General features: G+C 37.2%; 1 protein-coding gene across 1 annotated transcript in view; it reads left to right on the forward strand.

Moving 5' to 3' along the window:
- The first annotated feature begins 1803 nt into the window (after positions 1–1803).
- PTPRA (protein tyrosine phosphatase receptor type A) overlaps positions 1804–23283 on the forward strand; it is a 135308-nt gene continuing 113828 nt past the window's right edge. Inside the window, exon 1 of the mRNA XM_044681298.1 lies at positions 1804–1818. The gene's annotated coding sequence lies outside the window, so the exon portion shown is untranslated. The remainder of the gene's footprint in view (positions 1819–23283) is intronic.

The following is a 23283-nucleotide window of genomic DNA, read 5'->3' on the forward strand; positions in this document are numbered from 1 at the left end:
TACTGATTTTTGAAAACTGGATGACATTTTCTTTGACTTAAGTTAGGGCTTTGTGCTAAGATCAGGCTTCACTCTATGAAGCATTTTTTGATGGTAATCAGCCCTGATTGGTTTGTCTTAGGTCCCCTGAGTTCTTGCACTGACCTCCACTACTCAGGAATTGCTCCTCCTACCCCCATCTTTGAGCTTTAGAGTACTGGATCTTCAGGACTTTCTTTAGTATCTTAAGACAAGATGTTAGGGGTCTCAGGGACCCTGAGTCTAGGCTATCTTGGTCAGAGCATTATGGCACACAGTGGTTTTCTAAGGCCCCTACTCTGTGGTTTTTCTGACCTTCTGCTCTCTTTTCCTCTGGACAGTATGTTGCAGGCTATATATATCCTGTCTGTGGGTGTGCTGGTTGGTTTTGCTGGCATCTTTCCTTTTCTATTGTCCTTGTGCTTCTTCCTGATTTTTTAAATGTAGTTCTGGAGTAGATGATGTCAGTCACTATAGTTTCTCACTGGATTTCTTGATCATTTTTTGGTTGGTATGAACTTCTGAATTTTCCCTATAGTAGATGTAGAGGATCTGAGCAACTTCCTTCACTTTTAGGTAACCATCTTTGGTAGGAAGAATGTTCTGTTTATTCTTAGAGACCATTTGACCAAACTATTATTTATTTTTCCGTGGTTTTAATTGTAATTATTGTGAATTTTATTTTGAGGTTCTTTTAACCCATACTTTCTCTTAGGAGACTAGGAACTTTGGTTCACTCTCTTAGCCAGGAATAATTGGTGACAGGATGCATGGTCTCTGCCTTTTTAGTCAGTTCTGGATCTGGAGGGAGTTTAGGTCCTGCCACAACTCTGGATTGGGTTGCTGAGCTACATACAGCCAGTATTTGCCCCTTCCTCTGGTCCTGGAGAGGGTGCTGAGGTACATGTTGCACTCTCTGAGCCTTCTTGCACTCTTGAGTGGAGCTGCCTAGCTTATATTATTGGGTTCTTTGAGACCCTTGTCACAATTCAAGACTAGAAGGATGAGCAAGGAGCAGTCCCTGACCATACCTGGAATAAGGTCCAGGAAAGAAACCTTCAGTCCTAGATGGGGTTGTAGAAAGGAGGATTAGCACTAGCACTGATTCAGACTCAGAGCTTATAGGATCATCCTTTGTTGATGTCTTGTGTGTGTGTGTGTGTGTGTGTGTGTGTGTGTGTGTGTGCGCACACGCGCGCACTCATGCGCATACCAATAATCTCATTAGAATTTGTTCATTTTATTCTTCTCCTGCTTATTGATCATATGCTCTATTTGGTGGTGTTTTCCATTGAGATATTATTCACAAGGTGGTTTTAGAGGGAGCTGATCTTAATTGGATCTTTTCACAATGTCATATTTTTAGAAGGTTGTTGCTTTGCTTTTTGGGGGGTTAGAGGGAAGGAGAGAAAAGACAGATAGACATATTTCTACCACTTGTATAACTGTATATGTGGGGAAGAGTGGGTTTATTGATGACATCCTTAAAACTAAACTTATCTCCTGGAGTTTGAGAAAGGTGTTTTGTAATTCACAACACTAAAAATGTGAACTATTGTTATCATTATCTGTTTCCTTTAGTCTGTAAAGTAAAATGCTCCTAAATAAGTTGCTCATTTTTTGTTTGGATTCTTCCTTTCATAGAATCACAAAATCTCAGAATTTGAAGAGACCACAGAGGATATCTAGTCCAACTCCTACCTGAACAAGAATCCACTCTACAATAGACCTGAAAAGCACTTATCCAGACTTTGCTTGAAGAATTCCATCAAGAGGTTACTTAACCTACTACCTTTCCAGGTAGCCATTTCTACTTTGGGGATAACTTAATTGTTAGGAACCTTTTCATTATGTGAATACTAAATATACCTCTTTGTAACGCCTATCTACTGCTCTTAGTTCTTCCTTGAGGGCCAAGTAGTACAGGTCTGATCATTTCTTCCACATGAAGCCTCTAACATACTTGAAGATAATAATTATCATGTCTCTCCTAAATATTTTCTTTTCTAGTCTAAAAATTCCTAGTTCCTTCAGCTGATTGTCATATGGTATGCATTCTCAGCTCCTCACTAGTCTGATCGCTCTTCTTTAGATGCTGTCATTAGTACTTTTCTAAAGCCACATAATATTCCAAATGTAGGTCAGGCAGAATAAGAGTACAATTGGACTCTTAACTTTCTTAGACCTATATCTATACTAATTTTATTTTAAATTTGTATAGCGGGGGCAGCTGGGTAGCTCAGTGGAGTGAGAGTCAGGCCTAGAGACAGGAGGTCCTAGGTTCAAACCTGGCCTCAGCCACTTCCAGCTGTGTGACCCTGGGCAAGTCACTTGACCCCCATTGCCCACCCTTACCACTCTTCCACCTATGAGAAAATACACCGAAGTACAAGGGTTTAAAAAAAAAAATTTGTATAGTGCTTTACAGGGTATTTCATGTACAGAACAAGTATTAGTATGCCTGTTTTTAAAAAAATCATAGTTATCTCTAATTGTCCCTTCCTGAAAGTCATCTCATCTAACAAATAGTATTTTTGAAGACAAGAAAAAAAATACATTGAAAAAGTACATTGAAAATTAGTCCAAAAAACATGTGCAATGTGTAATATCTGAGAATTTCTCATTTCCATGAATGGGTGTGTTGGGGATGTCCATCCATTGCTCTTCATTTGAGTCATGCTAGATCTTTAAAATTTTGTTACATGCACTTTGATTTTCTTGTTTGTGTGGTGTGTGTATGTATGTGTGTGTGGTTATTTCTATTTTGTTATAGCTATTGTGCTTTATTTTTTTTTCTTGATTGTGCTTACTTCACTCTGTATCAATTTATATATATCTTTCCAGGTTTCTCTGAATTCATCACACCCATCATTTCTTACAGAACAGTAATATTACATTTTATTCATGTACTATAGTATAACTATTTTTAAAGGTAGATGAGAAAATAGACTAGTATGGTGCAGTAGAAATAAACCAGGTTTCACTGCTAGCTTGTTCTGCTTGTCTCTAGGTCTCATCATCCATAAAAATATGGTGGTTGGAATACATAATTTAAAGCCTCTTCCAACTCTTGACATTCTGTGGTTAATTTTTGCCAAAATGGGTCCCTAAAGAATTTAGTGTAAAATATACCTTCTTTAAGCTTTCCTTAATAACTCTGGAAGCACTTATCATTCCATCCTAAATAAATCAAACCATAATAAAATTCTTATTACTTTTAAGTGACTTTGCAGTGGCTCACCTATATTTTGTAACTAGTTATCTCAGGATGGTATTTTATTTTATTTTATTTTACTTTATTTTATTTTTTAAACCCGTACCATCTGTCTTGGAGTCAATACTGTGTATTGGCTCCAAGGCAGGAGGGTGGTAAGGGTCAAGTGACTTGCCCAGGGTCACACATCTAGGAACTATCTGAGGCCAGATTTGAACCTAGGACCTCCTGTCTCTAGGCCTGGTTCTCTATCCACTGAGCTAACCCAGCTGCCCCCTGCAGCATGGTATTTTTTTTTAAATGATGTTATGTATACATTTGATAGAACAACCAATCAAGTTGTGGGTTCTAATTATAACATACCAAAAGTGAATTACACCAGTGGAAAATAGGAACCTTGTAGTACATTTCCACTAACACTGAAATTATAGTCAAATTCAGCTTTACCACCCTTAAGCCTCACATTTCTGAGTTTTTGAGGTGTGCTATAGGAAGCAATGGTAAAAAAAATGTGCATGGTAATATGAAGGAAGAAAGCCAGCTTTTATTAAGCACCTAATTTGTGCTGGAGACTGTTCTAGACACTTTACAAATATTACTAATATGATCCTTGCAGTAACCCTGTGAGGTAGATGCTATTATCATTTTCCTTTCACATTTGTAGAATATTGTCCCATCACTGAACCAACGTATAGCTCTCCTCAAGAGGTTTTTATTCCTCAAAGTAGCACTAGATAGAAAACAATTAGCAGTGCCTTTGTGACTTGTCTCTTATGCATAGCTTCTTAAGTAGGTATATGGCTAGGAGGAACTTGTGACATGAAATATATGCCTTATCTCAGGAAGAGATCGGTAGAAATTGAGGATAAATGGTAGATGTCTGCCACTTCAGGGGATATAGACTGTGGACTTCTGAGTTAGTCTGTAGACTTATATCTGTAGTCTTCTGCAGCCCTCTACATGGTACTTACTGTTACCTAGTTGTCGTGACTTTCTTACTTGAGATTCATTTCAATTTTGTAGTAATTTAACCTTCATTTGTCAAACATACCTTGGGATTGGATATAATTTGTATTGCAAGAAGAAATAACAGTGAGTCTCAGCAGTTGGATTTTGGCCATGACTACTTAAGAAAGTGTCTTTGTTTTTCTCTTTTCTGCATGTGTCTGTTTTCTCAGTGAATGAAAAGGCTTTAGTTATGTGGAAATAATAAAGCATTGTCTTTCATGTTTAAAAATGAAGCTGCTATTGGTATTGTGAGCCATGAATGATGGATGGTAGAAATTAAAAAAAAAAAAGCCTTTATTACCCTTCACTGACTCCTCTCCCAGTACATCTGTTGCCATGGAGGAAAAATACTACAATTAATAGAATACCATGTGTTAAACTAACAATATGATTCTTAGGTGTTTGTCTTTGGGGCCAGATCAAAATTTGGTATGGTCATTGTTAATTTTTTAAATAGTTCTTTTCCAATACTTTGTTTTTTGTCTCCATCATAGAATGTAAACTTTTGGAAAATAGGAAGAAGCATGGTATTGACTTTTCTCTCTTTTTATACTCTTAATATTTCAGGCACACACATAGTAGATCTTTGAGGGCTTTAAGGGAAAAAAATAATTTGAAACCAGACTAATCTTCCTTCTCTATAGACTTAATCATGTCTTTCCTCTGCTCAAAAAATTCTAATCCCTACCCCCTCATTGCTTTCCATATCAGTCAGTTAATAAGCATTTATTAAGCACCTACTATGTGCCCATACTTAGATTATATTAATAAGACCAAGATAATTTATATATGTGAAAACTGTTTTGCTTCATGGCCGTTGCAAGATCTCTGGACATGATTCTTTAGCCTTGTTTGTCTCCTAAAGTGCTAAATGGCTTTATTCATGTTGAATGGTCTTTTTCCTTTTTACTGGAGGTTGATCTATTTGCTGCTGATTCCCAGTTCTTCCTGACCAGCTATGCTTTAATGAGTTAGAAGTTATACTTAAGTTGGTCCTTTTAACAATTTCCCTAGAGATGAGAATGTTCATTCAGATTTCTTTCTGATATAGTTGTTAATCTAGGAGATCACTTGGAGTGCCAAAGTTTTTGAGCTCTTATGCCATATACGACCCAAGACTTACACATTACCCCTTACCACAGTACTTTTTTTTTTTAAATCCTTACCTTTATTACTGTGTATTGGCTCCTAGGTGGAAGAGTGGTAAGGGTAGGCAATGGGGGTCAAGTGACTTGCCCAGGGTCACACAGCTGGGAAGTGTCTGAGGCCGGATTTGAACCTAGGACCTCCTGTCTCCAGGCCTGGCTCTCCATCCACTGAGCTACCCAGCTGCCCCCTATGGTACTTCTTAATTGCAGAAATCTTTCCTATATTTTCCTTGGATTGTTCTACATGCCTATGCATAAAAGACCTTTAGTTACAAACAAGTAATATAGCATTCTGTTTCATCTTTGAAAGTGAAGCTGCTATTGATGTTGTAGAATACAGCCTCCACATAATAGAAGAATTTGGTCATAGCAATCATCACTTCAAGTTGGCAGATAAAAAGGATTTTAGGCTACTTTATTGGTGATTGTATTTGATTTGAATGCTAAAATATGACTCGGCTATAGAGCATATATAGTTAGCTGACATTTTCCAGTCGTAAAAAATCTTGATATTTATCACCTTTTCCAATCGTATTTCTCTTCGAAGATATCTTTACACTGCTCTTTGTATGCATTTCATTACTGGTCATATGCTATAGCCTATCTGTGCCAGCTATGCATCTCCCATTATTCCTTGGGTAAATAGCAATTTTGTTTCTTTAGACTATTGTATTGTATTCCTCACAACTATATATGCAATCCAGCTTACTTTTCTTCCTTTTCAGTTTTGGCTCTCTCTTGTTGTCTGTTTACAATGTCTGTTTCAAGTATACATCGTATCTACGGGCTGTCCTTCCAACTTTGTATCACAGTCAGGATAATATGCATTCTTCGTGTACTTAGTTGTTTCTGTGTGCATTGTTACATCTCTTGAATGATTATGGATCTCAGAAGATTGCAGTATTCCAGGTCTTGATGTAATCAGAACAATGTCACACACAACTAGGAGCTTCTAGAAGACATCATCATCCTGTTTGTATGTTTGAATTCTAAAGTGGAATTCAGTGTCCATTTTAGTGGCAAATATTTTTGACAGATATACATCTGCTTGTTTTAAGCCTTGTGATATTCAGAGAATCATCAGACAATAACACTAGTAATAATAATGATGGATGGCATATGTGTAGTCCTTTACAATTACAAATTGTTAAATTGTTCATCTGCATTATCTCATTTGATTCCAAGAGTTCTCATGACTGATCAACTTGTTCCTTCCCTTTCTTACTGGGTACAGTATGTCCTCTCAGGGAATGTGGCAAGGGGCCAGGCTGGGCATCTTCATTCTGACCCAAAGGACCTCCCTCCTCCTTATGGAATCTGCCACTTCCTGCTACCACCTTCTAGACACCTTTTTTAGGTGAGAAGAATAGCTAAGAGTTCCAATATTTCCACATGTTTGTTCCTTCCATCTCTGCTAGGTGCAAAGTGAATGTCTTTCCTGAGAGAAGGTGGCAAGGGGCTAGGCCAGCATCTTTTATCTGCTCCAAAGGACCTTCCTATGACCTAAATAAATGACTTCTATCTCTGCCAGCACAAGACAATTTCTATTTCCTACTGCCAGTCTAGTCTTCCACCAAACTCTAACCAGTCCCTTCACTATGCCTTCAAATAAATGCCTTTTCTATAGGCAACAAACTTTCCTTCATCCTTAATCTCCTCTCTTATTCCTCCCATCTACTAGCTATTATTGAATATCCTGGGTCATGTTTGAGAAACAAGGAACAGTTCAATTTTGCTTGTAGCATGTTATTTTATTTAAGAGAAGTTAGGAGAGCTTATGATGCTTGGTTGGTTAGGGCCTGATTATGGAGGGCTTTAAATACCAGGATAAGGTACAACATAAGTAGAAAACTCTGGTTCTTCCCTGAAACCCTGCTTTTCACAAGGAGACAAGGCATTTGTAAGCAAATGCAAAATTGTATGAGTACAGATATACATCAGAAAAGATAATCTAGCATAAGGAAAAATCTTTATGAGGTGGGATTAAACAAGGAAAATCTTATATTGTAGGCAAGTGACTAGTTGGTTTTTGGACTTGTGGAAAAGACATCGTAGAATTTAGGCTTGGAAATGATTGTAGATTCAGTCCAACTTCTTGAAAGCACTTGTTTTGAAAGTACTATGCTATTAAATATATTCATAATTTTCCATAGTGCCATATTGAACTTGATCTAGAGGGTAGGCAAAAGCAGATTTATCATCATGTAAAGCAGTGGTTCCCAAACTTTTTTGGCCTACCGCCCCTTTTCCAGAAAAAATATTACTTAGCCCCCTGAAAATTAATTTAAAAAATTTTTTAATAGCAATTAATAGGAAAGATAAATGCACCTGTGGCCATCACCGCTTTCCTGGATCACTGCAGCACCCACCAGAGGGCAGTAGCGCCCACTTTGGTAATCACTGATGTAAAGAAACGTTTCAAATAATTAGTACTATCCCAAGTGGATAGTGGAGAGCCTGGGGGAAAATGGTGGTTTCTTTTCAGTTCAACTTTTATTGGTTGCCTGTTAGATTCTAGTCACTGGAGATATAGATCTGAGAATAAGGTAGTCCCTGTTCTCAAGTCAATTATATTCTAATGGAGGCCTTTAAGCAAAGATTATATGATCACTTGTTTCATATATTGTAGAGATTCAGTGAGGGACAAGCCTGGCAAAAGCAGAGTAATGAGATGAAATCCTGAGTTCTGTGAATAGCAACTAGGCCATTTTGGCTGGTTTGTAGAGTACATGAAAGGAAATTATGTGGAATAAGTCTGGAATATTAGGCTGGATCCAGATTTTGTAGGGCTTTAAATTCCAAAATGATGGTATTGTATTTTATGTCATAGGCCTTAGGATACCATTGAAGAATTATGAGCTTGGGAGTATCATGGTCAAACTTAATGCTGTAGGAAAATTTATTTTGCCAGCTCTGGAAGAAGGGAAGAGACTGGAAGTAGAAATACTAGTTAGATTCTTGCAGTAGTTTAAGGCATGAGGTGATGAGTGACTGAACACAGATAGTGGCAGTGTGAATAGTAAGGAGATGAATGCCAGAGAGGTTATGAAGGTAGAAATGAGTAGTCTTGGCGATCTGATTCTTGCCTTAATGGGGCCTGTAGTCTTAAAGGTACTCTCTCTAGTTATGTGATTTCCCTTCCTTCCTCATCTTCAGAGAGACCCTTTGCTTAAAACTAAGCACTTTACCTCTGCAAAATAAAGTAAGCAGAACTATGTGAAAGAATAATCATAATGAGTATCATGATGTTAGCTTGGAAGTCTCAAAATGGGGTTCCTCAAGGATCTGTCCCTTGGCCCTGTGCTGTTTTAAATTTTTAATAGTGATTTGGATAGAGACATAGATGGCATGTTTGTTAGGTTTATAGATGACGTGAATTTAGGAAGAGTAGCTTATTCTTTGTATGACAGAGTGAGTATCTGTAAAGATCTTAGAAGGCTAAAACAGTAGTCTTAGGTCTAACAAAATTAATTTAATTCAATTCAGTTAAAATATATTTATTTTTTTATAAATATAAAATGTATGTATATAGAACATGCATTTTAGGCTTAGGAGGTAGCAAATGAGAATGTATGAAACTGGAGGATGTAGTGTCGAGTTCAAGGAATAGGTAGTAATCCAGTCTACTGCAGTGTAGAGCTTGTGAAGTAGAATAATAGAATATTGCTGAGAAAAGTAGGTGGGTCCAAAATTGTAAAAAGTCTAAAAAACATTGGGAAAACATTGAAAATTTTTGAGCTTGGCCAGACCTGTAATTTGGGAACATTATTTTAATAGCTGTGTAGAGGACAGAGATTTGAACAGGGGAAAGACTGGAAGCAAAGAGGCCAGTTAGACTATTGCTACAATTTAGGGGAGTGGTGAGAAGAATCTGAGCTAGATTGGTAGTGCTAAGAGTACAATGAACAGTGTAAAAGGATGGTATGCGAGATATTATGAAGATACCATTGACAACAGATTGATCATGGGTGGTGATGGAGAGGAAAGAGTCATACATCACTCCAAGGTTATCAGCCAAGATGACTGCAAAGATAGTCCTAACTTCAGCATCAGAAATGAAGAGATTTGTGGGGAAGGGGCAGAGATAATGAATTATATTTTGGACATGTTGAATTGTAGGGTCTGCGTTGTAAGAAATAAAATGAATATAAAAAGGTAGCTTTAAAAATATTATGGATTTATAAGATTTATTGGTGGCCATTAGAAAATGAAGCCATATGCTATGACTTAGCTAGCTAAGTCAGTTTTAAAGACCCGCCATTACCTGCTACCACCATGCTGCTTCAGGAGGAAAAGAGGAAGTGCAAGTCCAGCCACTCAGTTTTATCCTTCTGTCTATGTCATTACATAACTGTCTACATTATCACGTAAGACAGGAAGCCAGTGGGCTCATGGGAAATGTATTTCAAGGACCACCAAACTTTTAATAACACATCCCCCCCGTGATCCTCTTGGGGAGGCTAGGCTCTCCAAAAGGATCATGAAAACATAACTGACTTATAAGTTACAGAAATTTGGGGATAGAAGAAAGGAGGACAAAATCAATGATCCAATGACTTCTAGTTGCATTGATAAAAGGCCAATTAGGGATAGGGCAAGCCAGGATGACAGCCAACCTTTGGTACTTGACTAGGATGTAGCTCAGGGAAATCTGGTCTCTAACATGTGTCAGAACAGCCACAATCCTGAACCCCAAACACTAGGTTCAAGTCCTTCAATATTGGCTTAGAAGTTCTCAATACCACCTGGATTGGTATGGTCCTTTTTGACCTTGTGCTCCCTGGCACTGTGCAGATTTGCACTATATAGTGGCTCTATTGTTCCCTTTTCCTAGAATCAGACAGAATCATTAATCATAGTCCCATAACATTTATCAATAAATGGCAGGTTACCATAGTCCAAGGCCCTTACGTATGCACCAATATTATAGCAAATATATATATATATTATATTAAAATATATTAAACTTATATTACTGCAAAATCAAAAAGGATTAATATTGATAATGTGTTCAAGTAAAAAAATGAGAGAAAAAAGAAACTCAAACACTATATTACACATACAAGAAAAAAATAAAAGAATGTTTTAAAAATAAAAAAAAAATCACTTAGAATAAGCGAAAGGTTTCTCACCCCAAAATGAGATCCATTTCCTTTTAAACTTTGCCATGAGCTACTGTGAGTGCAAATGGCTTTTACAAAAGAGCAGATTTATAAAAACAAAACAGTAGTAGAGTAGATAATGCACATTCAAATAAAGTACCAAAATTCCCCAAAATTACAATAATACACTTAAAGACAATAGCAAACAAACACACTATCATATAGAATTCACATGAGTTTCTATGAAGCCACTTGCTGTGTGGTATTTTAAAAATGTATACTTGTCACAAATTCAACAGATGTAGGAAATCATTCAACCTTGGCTGAGATATTTTTAACAAAATCTATTACTGCCTCCATCCAAATGTGGGGCAGAGCCTAGAGAAAAAAACAAAAACAAAAACACAAAGCTGATTTAAAAAAAACCTTTTCGGGTCTAAAATATCACCAAGAATTTTAGATCCTTCTGGTGAGAAAGTAAATTAAAATAAAGAGTTAAAATATCATTGCATGCAGGAGTCTTTTTGACTTCCTGCTTTTACATATAGAGTTCGGGTAGAAAACTTCTATTTGGTTTCTCTACCTTTTAAGACAGCATTCTTTATAGTATATAAATCATCCATTCAGAAGGTACTATAAAATTCTAAAGTCAATATTAAAAGACGCCTTATAAAATTACAATTTAAATTCTTAAGTCATCATATTCTTCAAGGTTGTATACAATTGTAACCAGTTTTGATGGAGCCCATCCATCATCATATGTGACAATTAACAAAGGCAAAGTAAAAGAAAAGACTTGTATAACGTAGTACAAAAAGGTGCATATCAATCCTGCAAAGCCTTACTGCAGAATTTCTGACAGTTGAAAAGGATTTAGAATCCTGAGGTTAGTCAGTTGACCCTGGAGACTCAATGAGAGTAGAAGGGTCAACTGAGCTCTATCTTTGGACTGAAAACCTGGCCTATATTCTGCAGCTTTTCTCTTAAAATTTGTTAGCTTAACTATTTCCTTTGGATCTCCCTAACCTCCCCTATTCCCAATCATCATTTTCCCTCCTAAATTTCTGTGTGTTTTGAAAGGAGGGTGGATCTGGGTGTTAGCTTTCAAACTTGGTAGATTTAGTTTCCCCGTAATCAAATAGGGCTTACCCTTGTTACAAATTATCTCTTGAATCATTGTATCTAACTTTCCTAACCCTATAGGCTACACAAACCTCTCGGGACTGAGTTAGGCAGGTCCTTTCTCAGTCTCACATTCCTATCTCTGTCCCCCACCTGAAGCTTTCTCTAGGTGGCTGTTAAGAGTTACCTCGTATTCCTCCATCCCTTCCAATCAATCCTAAAACTCAATAAACACTTTTTGTCATTTAATCAAACCTTTGGCTAGTTCATTAGTTGATTGATAAGAGAGGGAGAAGGGGAGAAAGGAATAATATTGTCTCTGGGTCCTGAAGGGAATTGGAGGTGTCCATTTTGGAGGAAGTGTAATCTCAATACTTCCTCTGGACTCTTCCTTTGCGAACCTGAGAAACTGACTAGAAAGCCCTGTAGTCAGTTTCAAGCCATTCTTGGCTAGCTCTAACCTTTGTCTGTAGCAGTGCCCTTCCTACTTGAAGGGCTCAATCTGTTTCCCTTTAGTATCTTTGTCTCAAACCTGTGTCCCAGTCTGTGTTTCCCAGGCTGCAGCTGCCTGCCCAAAATGTCTCATCCTCTCCCTTGCAACTCTTTATACCACCGTGTTTATATTCCCTAAACTCAGTCATTCCCTTACTTCTCCTACCACCTCAATTTATCACCTTCATCATTGTATCTTCCTTATCCACTTTACTGCCTTAGGGATTCACAAACCCTATCCACAGTGCCTTAGCCCATCCACACTACTTTTAATCCCTTACCTTGCCTTATCTTCTATTACAACCTTACCTCTGCCTTAATTTCCCTATTACCTCTAGCCTATTCCCATATTACAATCAGCATATTACAATACTAGCTTAATTCCCTTATAATAATAAGCAACATATGACCCCGATAGTTGAGATGACAAATTCAGGATACATAAAACTTATGGGCTTTTACAACTTAAAAAAAAATGTTTTCATGTAAGATGTTCATGGGCTTTTCACAATATGTTTAGTAAAATCATGGGGGAAATGGTACAGATTCAGTAAAATCATATAACAGAACAGATATCAATTAGCTTAATACAGATAAACTTAAAAAAATTTAAACCTTAAAGAAATTAGCAAATACAATAATATAAGCAAATGACAAGTTACAAACAATGCAGTCAAATCCCTTTTTGCCAATCAGAAGACTTGTTCATTATTAAGGAGTTCCAATAAAATCATGAACAGAATTTATCTAATAGTCAAAAACTTAGCTTAAAATGATTTAATGTAACAGATAGATATTGATCAGATTAGCATGAACTTAAAACAATGAAATTAATCAAAACAAACAATCAGAAAAGTACTATAAGATACAGAGACTTTCTAAAACAATGGAATCTGAGGTTTACTAATTTTACCTCCAGACTTTTAAAGTTTTTTTTTTTCTATCCAGGTTCCTTTTATCTGAGCTCTGGGATCTCCCATAGTGAGGGAGAATTTTGCACTGAGCATAGTGTACAGGAATCCCAAATTGGATATAGTTTATAGTCTGGGCAGGCCAGATGAATCTCTCTCCTGAATCTCAGGCAGGATAATTACAAGAAACGGTAGGAAGAAAAAACATCCCACAACTGGGATCTGTTTGAAATAGGCAATGCGAGCCATGCTTGCCATTTTACTTCCTGGTAAAAGGCTAGGGCCCACGTGCTATCTCAGTCCCCTCCCCCACAATCAGAACATGGAAGCCAACTGGGGTAAGGACTGGAAAAGCCGCAGGCTCAAAAACCCACGTGGAGAGGGTGTGTGTGGCTAAATTAGGCTTGAAAACCCACATTGGTAGGGTTTAGAGTTAGAAGTTCTCCTCAGGTAAAAGCCCTTTTTGGAGGCTAATTACCCAGGCTTCCCAGGCAGGCAATGAGGAAACTCTTAGCTATGCACAATGAAAAAGAAGGGGGTTATACTTCCCAAGCCTCAGGAGATTGGCTCCAAGCAGCAGCTCCAGGCACCATTTTGGATCAGGAATATTGGGAACAGCAACAGCAATAGGGAACGGCTAGGATCTGGAATTAGTGGTGGCAGGAGCTTCCAGGGAGGGTCCACAACCAACGGTTGAGGGTCGGAGAATCAGAAGCGGCTTCCCTCCCTGGAAGGGTCAAGCTGGCCCGGGGATAGCCTGCACTGTTGGCCAAGAAGGCTAGAGTGGCATCCAAGGGGATCGGGAGAGTCAGGAATAAAGTAACTTTACCCTTTCCTGGAAAAGCCACTCAAAGGAAAGTAGCAGGGTGGCCAAAAACAAAAACACAAAAAATGGCAGAAGTAGGCCAGCCATGGCAGGATAAACGTGGCTTGCTAGGCTATCTAAAAAGTTGAGCATCTACTCTCCAAACTTCATGTGGTTGCCATAAATGTAAGAAATAAAATGAATATAAAAGAATAGCTTAAAAATATTGTGAATTGATAAGATTTGTTGGTAGCCATTAGAAAATGAAGTCACATACCATGCTAGCTAAGTCAGTTTTAAAGACATGCCATTATCTGCAGCTACCATGCTGCTTCAGGAGGAAAAGAGGAAGTGCAAATCCAGCCACTCAATTTTATCCTCCTGTCTATGTCATTACATAACTGTCTACGTCATCATGTAAGGCAGGAAGCCAGTGGGCTCATAGGAAATGTAATTCAAGGATCATCAAACTTCCAATAACACATTGTGGGATATTCAGGCAGAAATTTCTAGAAAATTTGAGAAAGATCAGGACTACTAATATAGATTGGGAGGCATCTGCATATTATTATGCTCCCTAAGCCCTTGGGAGCAGATGAGATCACCAACCTGGAAAAAGTGTAGAGAGATAAAGAGAAAAGGGCCCAGAAAAAGTTCTAGGGAGCATTCATGTTTAGGGGGTGAGAGGTTGATAACAACCCAGTAAAGGAAACTGAGGAGTTGTTAGAAAGATAGGAGAAGAACCAAAAGAACATCAACATGGATGCCAAAGTAGGGGAAATATCTGGAAAAATGTAGATGTCGATCAATAGTATCAAAAGCTAAGGAAAGACCAACTAAGTAAGGATTTAGAAAAGGCCATTGACATTGAAGAGATCATTGATAACTGCAAGAAATAAAATTAATATAGAGTGATAAAATTAAAAATATCATGTTTTCAAAGGGTTTATTGAAAACCATTTAGAAAAATGAAGCTGCGTGCCTGTTAAGAGTTAGTTTAAAATACGCGGGCACTGTTACCTCTTCCTCCCATCCTGGCTCTGCTCCAAATCACCAAAGAGAGAGAGAGTCAGACCCGGCACTCCCTATTTAAACTTCTGTTTACATTATTAGGTAATTGCCTACGTCATTTATGTAAGCCAAGAACCATGGGAAATGCAGTTTCAAGTCCCCTAAACGTCCACAGGAAGTTTAGATCAGGTCCTCAAAATTAATTCAAAGACCCCCAAATTTCCAATATCACATAACCTTGAAAAGAGCAGTTCCTAATAAGTTGAAATTTAATAGGAATATACTTAAAATTTTATACTTAGGTTTGAGAAATCAGTCACTAATGTAAAATGAGGAACATTTGGCTGGAAAATAGGTAATGTGAAAAACTGTAGTGAAATATAAATTCATTATGAAGATACAACAGTGATATGGCAACTTAAAGAGTAAATGGAATTTTAGGCTGTGTTAAGAAAAGTACAAGTATTCCGTCCACATCATGACTTTCCAGTCATTGCAATTTTGATACATTGAAGGTCAGCATAAGAAATCAAATGGATATTTTTGGAGGGTCTTGCAGAAGCTGTAGATGACAAGCAAAGGTCAGCAGATGACAGAAAAAGTGTAGAAACTAAAAAATGCATAAAATATATGTATCATATTGTATAAATCAACATATTCTATCTTTTAATACTGTAAATATATATTTTCTTGTTTAAATTTAAAATAGTAAAAAGTTAACGTTTGAGAAAAGAACACAAGAGCCAGCAGAAGACACACAAAGGCTAGAAAGCTTAAAAAGTTTGGTAACTCACTCCATAAAAGAAAAAGAACAAACTCAAGCTTCTTCTCTGGTACAAAGGGAAAGCCAACGATTGTTTACTCTGATTTTAGAGATTACAGGAGGATCCTTCCGTAATCCCCAAGATGTGGAAGCTGTTAGTGTCTAGAACTAGATAGGTGTGATAGTCTTATTGTACCGTCCAGGTGTGGGTTCCACATTTTAAGAAGGGCATTGACTAGATGCACTTTTCCATTTGGAGAGCTATCTGTATGGTGAGACAATTGGAGGTCATGTTGTTTCAGAATTGAATTATGAATTTTTAATCTGGAGAAGAAAAAGTTTAGGGAGGAAACGATAGCTGTCTTCATATATTGGAAGGGGGTTTAGATTTGCCTGCTTAGCCTCAGAGGGTAGAAATAAGAGTAGTAGGTATAAACTGCCAAGAATCAGATTTAGATTTAATGTAAGGAAAAACTTCCTTATTATTGTATGAAAGTAGAATAGACTTCCTTTGAAACTAGTGGTTTCCCCTTTTCTGGATATCTTCAAGTGAAGTCTGAATGATTAAGGTGTTGTAGAGGTGAATGAGGTCTAGGGGGACTTATAGTCAGAAAATCTGGCTTGTTTGCCGATTATGGTTTTAGACAAAACACTTAACTTTTCTTCACTTGTAAAATGGGAATACAGTATCTGTGTATCCCTTCTGTATCTGTAGGGGTTACATTCCAAATTGTGGATTTCTATACTCTCTGTGCTCTTGTCTGTCTGCTTGGTGCTCCTTAACATCCATCCCCCTTTCTCCTCCCCATGATAAAAAGTTAAAGTGAATATCAAAGAAATGAAGGAAGGGAATCAGTGCTGCTGGGAGAAGATTTCCAGCACTTCTGTGGTAACTGAAACCATGGAAAACAAAACTGGGGATACAGCCCCAATTTTAATACTATCTGCTTTCTCTGGCTTCATGGATTTTGAGGATCAAATAAACTAATGCTTGTTGGAAGTGCATGCTAAATGGGCAGCTAGGTGGCTCAGTAAATAGAGAGCCAGGCCTGAAAAATGGGAAGTCCTGCGTTCGAATTTGGCCTCAGACACTTCCTAGCTCTGTGTCCCTGGGTAAATCAGTTTTACTGATTTATTGCATGCCTAACCCTTACTATTCTTCTGCCTTGGAACTTATACTTGGTGTTGGTCTAAAATAGAAGATAGGAAGGGTTTAAAATAAAGTGCATGTTAAGCTGTCAGGCACTATACAAACTGAATATATTAGTATTGGTTTGTTAACTGAGCTTTTATTAAATTTAGAGTGATGAAGAAAGAAGAGCTTCATCTGACTTAGAGAAATGGATAAGGACAGTTTGGACCTCTTATTTTATTGATTCAGAGGATCTCCAGATGAGGCAACTCTCTTTACTAATACAGCTCCCCAACTTTGAGTCTTGGAAAATTGTGGAACACTGAGAGCACTGAGAAACTAAGTGACTTTACTAGGATTGCAAGGTTGGTATATGTCAGAGGCAGGACTTGAATTCAGGCTCCACATTGCCTCCCAATGAAATGTATATTATCAAATACATGCATTTTCGTTGACTTTATATATAGTACCCATATGTAAGTATTAATTACTATTAATAAGTAAAATGAGATACTCTGATAATATTAACTCTGATTTTATTAAAATTCTTATTGTTGCTGTTAAACATACATCCTCCCTTTTTGTTAACAACTAATAGGCTACAAAAGTGGAAAGTGACATTTACTATCAGTCACAATCAATGTTAGGCCATTTTACTAAACTGTTTTCAGAGAATCCACTTTGTGGGGTTTAGGGATTTTTGAGTGTTGGTTGCAAATATCAATTGTATGGAAAATAATGTATCATTAAAAGCAATAAACTTTTAGTTTGTTAATTGCAAAACCTAGTGCTTTTAGCTATTTATATTAAAGGACCACATCTTTATTTTGTGATATCTCTTAGTTAACAATCTAATGAAGGCTTTTAAAGAAACTTTACTATAACATCTTTTTTTTTCTTATACATGCTTAAATTTCTACATATTGGGTTTGTTTCCTTGAATCTAAACTCTTATCTGATTCATTTTTAGGAATCCTTAGCTATAATGTAATGGTGTAATCTGTGTTATTAGTTTTTTACCAAAGACTATTAAATCATAGCTAAACTTTACAATTTCTAAGTGAGAGAGGAAAAAGGATGGAGGAAGAATTGAGGGTAAGGGAAATAAGGAAAGAATGGAAAAAGGAAAGTGACAGTTTTTAATATCAGTACTATCAACTAATATTTAGTGATGTCTATTTTTTTCAACCCTCATCTGCTCTCAAAATAGGTACTTAGTATCACTTGTAAGTTAGAAGAGCTGTAAGAGCTAGGAAGTTCTATTATCTTTTAGTGCTATATTTGTTCATGTTGTTTTAGTTATTACATGTGCCATTTAGATTTTTCTTCCTTCTTTTTTTTACTCTGGATCACTTTATATACTTAACTGTTTCTCAACTTAAGCATTACTTCTTACAAAAGACCTTTTCTGCTGCCTCCAACTTACTACTAGTGGCTTCCTCTTACAATCATCTTGTGTGTATTTTGGGTATACCTTTTGATTTTGTCTTTGGATCCCCACTGCCTAACACAGTGTTAAACACATGATAGATGCTGGTTAATTGATTTATATTCATTATCTCTTGTAGGGCAATAATACATTATATTCATATATCCCAGTGCAACCATTTCTCAATTACTAAACACATAAGTTGTTTCTGGATTTTTGTTTTTATAAATAATACTGCTTTGGATATTTTTGTATGTCTGTATTTTTTCTCTTCTTTTACTATCATTAATTTCTTTGGCATAGACCTAGTAGTGAGATCTCTTGTTCAAATGGTGCAAATAATTTGGTCACTTTTTTGCAAAATTTCAAATTGTTTTCCAGAAAAATTAGATCAATTCACAATTCCTCTACTAGTGAGTTAGCTTGTTCATCTTACCACAGCCTCTCCAAAACTGCATTTTCCCATCTTTGACAATTTGATAGATGTGAAATAGTGCCTTAATGTTGTTTTAATCTTTATTTTCCTCTCCTCTTTAGTGATTTTTAAACACATTTTGTCAGTCATTATGTCTCTTTATTTGAAAACTGTTCACATTCTTTGACCTCTTCTCTAAGAATAACTCTTAATTATATATCTGTGAGTATTTATATAATATCAAGTTACTAGAGGTTTTTTGTCAGATTTTTGTCAGAAGTAGTTAATACAAATATTCTCTTTAATCAATATTTTTAATATCAATTCAGTCTGGTATATATGCAATATTCCACACTCGTGTTCCACCTTCCTCCTTTCATTAAAGGAGGGTGTACACATTACTTTTAAAAATCTAAGTTGGTTGGTAAGTCCCTGTATATCACATCAATTCTTTTAGACAATTTGCCCTTTACTTTTCATTAAAATTGTTTTTTTGTCTGTGTGACAGTCTTCTATACTCCAGCTTCCTGACACAGGACAGAGTTCCTCTGCTTTTTCACATCATTCTTCTTTGTTTTCTCATTGAAGTCATTCTGTTTTTATTTTTGTATTTTAGGGAACATTTCATTCTCCTTAATAATGTGGAGAGTAAAGAAATGCAGAGTGGTGTTTTTTGTTTTGTTTTGTTTTGTTTTTGAAAGGGGATTGTCACATTGTTTTTTCAAATTTCTAGTATACTACTAAGTCAAATAATAATGAAGCCCATATGCATCTCATTTCACTCCTAATCTTATTGGAAAGTCCAAAATCTCTTTACATTTTTATTGAATGTAACATACTTTTTAGCTGCACTAGAGGTGAAAAGTGGAAGAACAAAATCAGAGAACAGTGACTTCAACCTAGTTTCCCATCTAAGAACCTGGCTAGAGAATAATTAGGAGGTCGAAATCCATGTTAAAATCAAGGAATGAGAATTCAAAATCTACAGTGAGAAATAAAGAAGGCATGAAAGAGAAGGCAGCATGGCAAAGTATTTGGATTTGAAGTCAGAGCCTAGGTTCACATCCCAGCCCAGTTGTGTGACACTGGGTAAATTTCTTCACCTCTGCCAGCCTGTTTTTTCATCTGAAAAAAGAGAGTACTGGACAAGATGACCTCAAATTGAAACTATGATTGTGTGATTCTATTACCTAAAATGTCAATTCTAGGTACCTTAGGTCTGGTCTGTTGGCTATAAGACCACAATTTTTGAGTAGAAATTTACTCAGATGCACATCTTTAATTTTTATTATGGAAGTCACTAAAGGAATTAGATGTTAAAATAAATAAGCTCATTTTGTGATTATTTTAAGAAGTTTGTATATCTTGAGGTCCAGGTTGCTCCTAATTTAATTGCTTGCTCCTAAGGCTAAACGATGTTTCTTTGAAAGTTCTTAGTTGAGTTTTGAAGTTCACTATCACTGTAAAATTGCCTGTGACTTTGCTACCACTGATTTGATGGTACAGAACAGATTTTCTTCCAGATGGTGAGGACTTTTTCCTGGTAACAGTCTTGGCAGTTTTAGGATGTTGCTAAGTAGTAAAAATGAATTATTGATGTTCATTTCCTTAGTTAAATCCTTTGGCCTTTCTGTCTTTTCTTGAATTATAGGGAAAAAAGAGACCATCCTGATTTCTTTAGCATTCCCCAAAGCAGGCACTAGCAAAGTCTGTTTTTTTCTTTGCCACAGGACCTGGAAAAATCCATGCTACTCACCCTACAATACTGGGGCTCAGTACTCCTTAAGTAATCTCCTTATTTGTCCTTTGCCTCTGGAGCAGTCTTGGCCAACAGGAAGAAGTTCAGAATGACCATTGAGAAGGGAGCTATCTAGAGAGAGTTGCAGGAAGGATTAGTTTATTCAAGGACTGTTTAAACAAGCTTTTAAAAATTTAGCCAAATTAGGTCTATAAATGAAACTTTCAGTATTTCTTTCCATCCCTTGCACAAGGCTTCATAGAGCATCTGCTGATGAGTTACTGGATGCTATTAAGGACAAAAAATCTTGAATGCTATTACTCTTTCCCTATTTATGTTGCTTTAACAAACTATTCACCTCAAAGGCATGATGTACTCTAGGGTTTTAAACAAGGCTTTTGGGGGAAGAGCATGGCACCAGGGACCAAGCCACCAGCACTTCAAAGTCTGTAGGCTTCTAGATCCAACATTGAAAATACAACTGTATCTTTGTGTGTTCTTTATTTGTTAGGAGAGAAAACTATTTTCATTCAGGTCATTGTAAGTTTGCTTTGCAAGTTAAACCTTAATTTAGTCAAGATTTAAAGTAGCTGTTAAAGCATTTTTTTAAGGTATAAATAACCTCTTTCCTTATGCCCTTAGACAGTTGGAAAATAGTTCCCCTGCCCCCAGTTTACTGAATATTTAATAGTTTTCTTTGAACCAAAAGTCAAGACTAGCAAGATGTCCAGAAAGCTGCCCCAGTAGGATTTCCTCTGTTTGAATGACTCCTGAGGTTACTGGCTGAGGAGTCTCTTTTTTAAAGCTTAGGGTTAGTTCTGGGAAGAGTTGTTCCTGACAGTGCTTTAGCCAAACTTTTTAGGTATGAACTATAATCATTTGGTTTTCTGTTCTCCATTTGCTTTTCAGAGGGAAAATTGAATTTAGGTAAAAATACTATAAATTGTTTTGACTATGGCATGTGTGTAGTGTTTGATTTTAATTAAAAATTTAGTTTTATACCTAACTAAAGGATTTTAATTTTTAGAATTCTTATAGAAATGTTGAGACCAAAGAAGAAATTCTAAGACATAATTCTCTCTATCTGAAAAGCCCAACTTTCTCATATTAAAGGGGTACCTTTTTGACTGAGGGGCAAAGAGAAACAGCTGTTTTTGTGCAAGGATTCCAAATTGACTAGATGTTTCTAAACAAATTAACATCTTTTTTACCCAATTTCACCTTTCAGCCCTATTACACCATGACTTTGACCTTGAATCTCTCCAAAGGTGTGCATTAAACAGCAACATGAGTGGTGAGAGGATGCATTCACAAAGTTCTAAGCAGTTGAATTATCTTGACAAGCAGTGTAGTCTTCTAGAATCGCTGGACTGGACTAGCATCTGGACTGTGGTTGGTTTAAACAGATTTGGGTTTCAGCTGATCTTGGTCTGATTCTTATTTTTGGCTCTTTTAGATTGTCTAGATGCAGAAGTCTTCCTTGAAGGAAAATAGATCAATTCCAAAATCTTCACTCAGAAGTCTGTCTTTTGGGACTTTTAATTATCTAGGAATAGGCAGTAATATTCCTTTTAAAAACGATACAGGGGAGGTTCTGGGTTAAGATGGCGGCAGAGTAAGAAGCAGCTCTTAACCTCTCCTGACCGAAACACACAAAACTCCTCAAGGGGACATAAAAACAAGTCCAGACGAACGGAGGAACCCCACAACAGGGCACAGCGTGGAAGGTACATGGAATCGAGACATTTCCAGGCTATAAAGGGCTCTCACTAAATCGCGGGCTGAGCAACCTCCCCACCCCCACCCCCTCCACACACAAGATCTAGAGCTCTGAAGCCAGCTAAAAAGAAATAGAGCAAGTTTGGGGCACCCATCGAGTCATTGGCAGCTCCGGGGCCTGTTCCTGAGAGCAGCAAGATTTAGGACCCCAGTAAGCCAAAGAACACAAGCGAAATCTGAGCGCCGGACCAGAGAGTGGACGCTGGGCACAGAGCGCAAGCTGAGAGCACAGGCACGGGCGGAGGCGTGGGTAGAGGCAGACACAGCCAGGAACTAAAGCTCTGAAAACCTGAGTGGGGAACCAGTGCAGACGGGTATACGACTGTGGAAGCAGCGCCCTGAGACTTGTAAAGGAACCTCCTGCAGAGGATCAAGCAAGGGGGTCCACCAGGGGGCTTGACCTTGGAAAAAACCAGAACTCAGACCTTAGGAGCCAATAGACCGCAGACAGACACTGAGCGCGAGGATAAACCTGAGAAGCTGCTGGGCTAATGATGGCTACCCAGACTCAGGAAACTCAGAAGAGAAAGAATAACAACAAGAAAAAGAAGCCTTTAACACTCGACAACTTTTACACTGAGAAAATCCAGACAACCGAGCAAACAGAGGAGGAGAACAAACAAGCATCTGGACCCTCCTCAAATAAGGAAAACTCCTCACAAGCTATGGAAGAGTTCAAAACTGAGATTTTGAGGAAAATGGAAGAGATCTGGCAAGAAAATAACTGTTTAAAAGGTAAAATCTTGCAATTGAACACCAGAAATGACCAGATTGAAAAGGAATACCAGAAGATTATGGCCGAAAACCAGAAGATTATGGCCGAAAACTGAAAGATTATAGCCGAAAATCAATCCCTAAAGGCTAGAATTGAGCAATTGGAAGCTAATGATCTCTCAAGACAACAAGAACAAGTAAAACAAAGTCAAAAGACTGAAAAAATAGAAAGAAACATGAAATATCTCAATGAGAGAGTGACAGACCAAGAAAACCGGTCTAGAAGAGACAATTTGAGAATAATTGGTCTTCCAGAAAAACCAGAAATTAATAGAAACCTGGACTCCGTACTAAAAGAAATTATTCAGCAAAATTGCCCTGAAGTCCTACAACAAGAGGGCAATATAGACATCGAAAGGATTCATAGAACACCCACTACATTCGACCCAGAGAAGAAATCGGTTAGAAATATTATTGCCAAA

Source organism: Gracilinanus agilis, chromosome 6 (assembly GCF_016433145.1).
Source record: "Gracilinanus agilis isolate LMUSP501 chromosome 6, AgileGrace, whole genome shotgun sequence".
In the NCBI taxonomy this organism is placed as follows: domain Eukaryota; kingdom Metazoa; phylum Chordata; class Mammalia; order Didelphimorphia; family Didelphidae; genus Gracilinanus; species Gracilinanus agilis.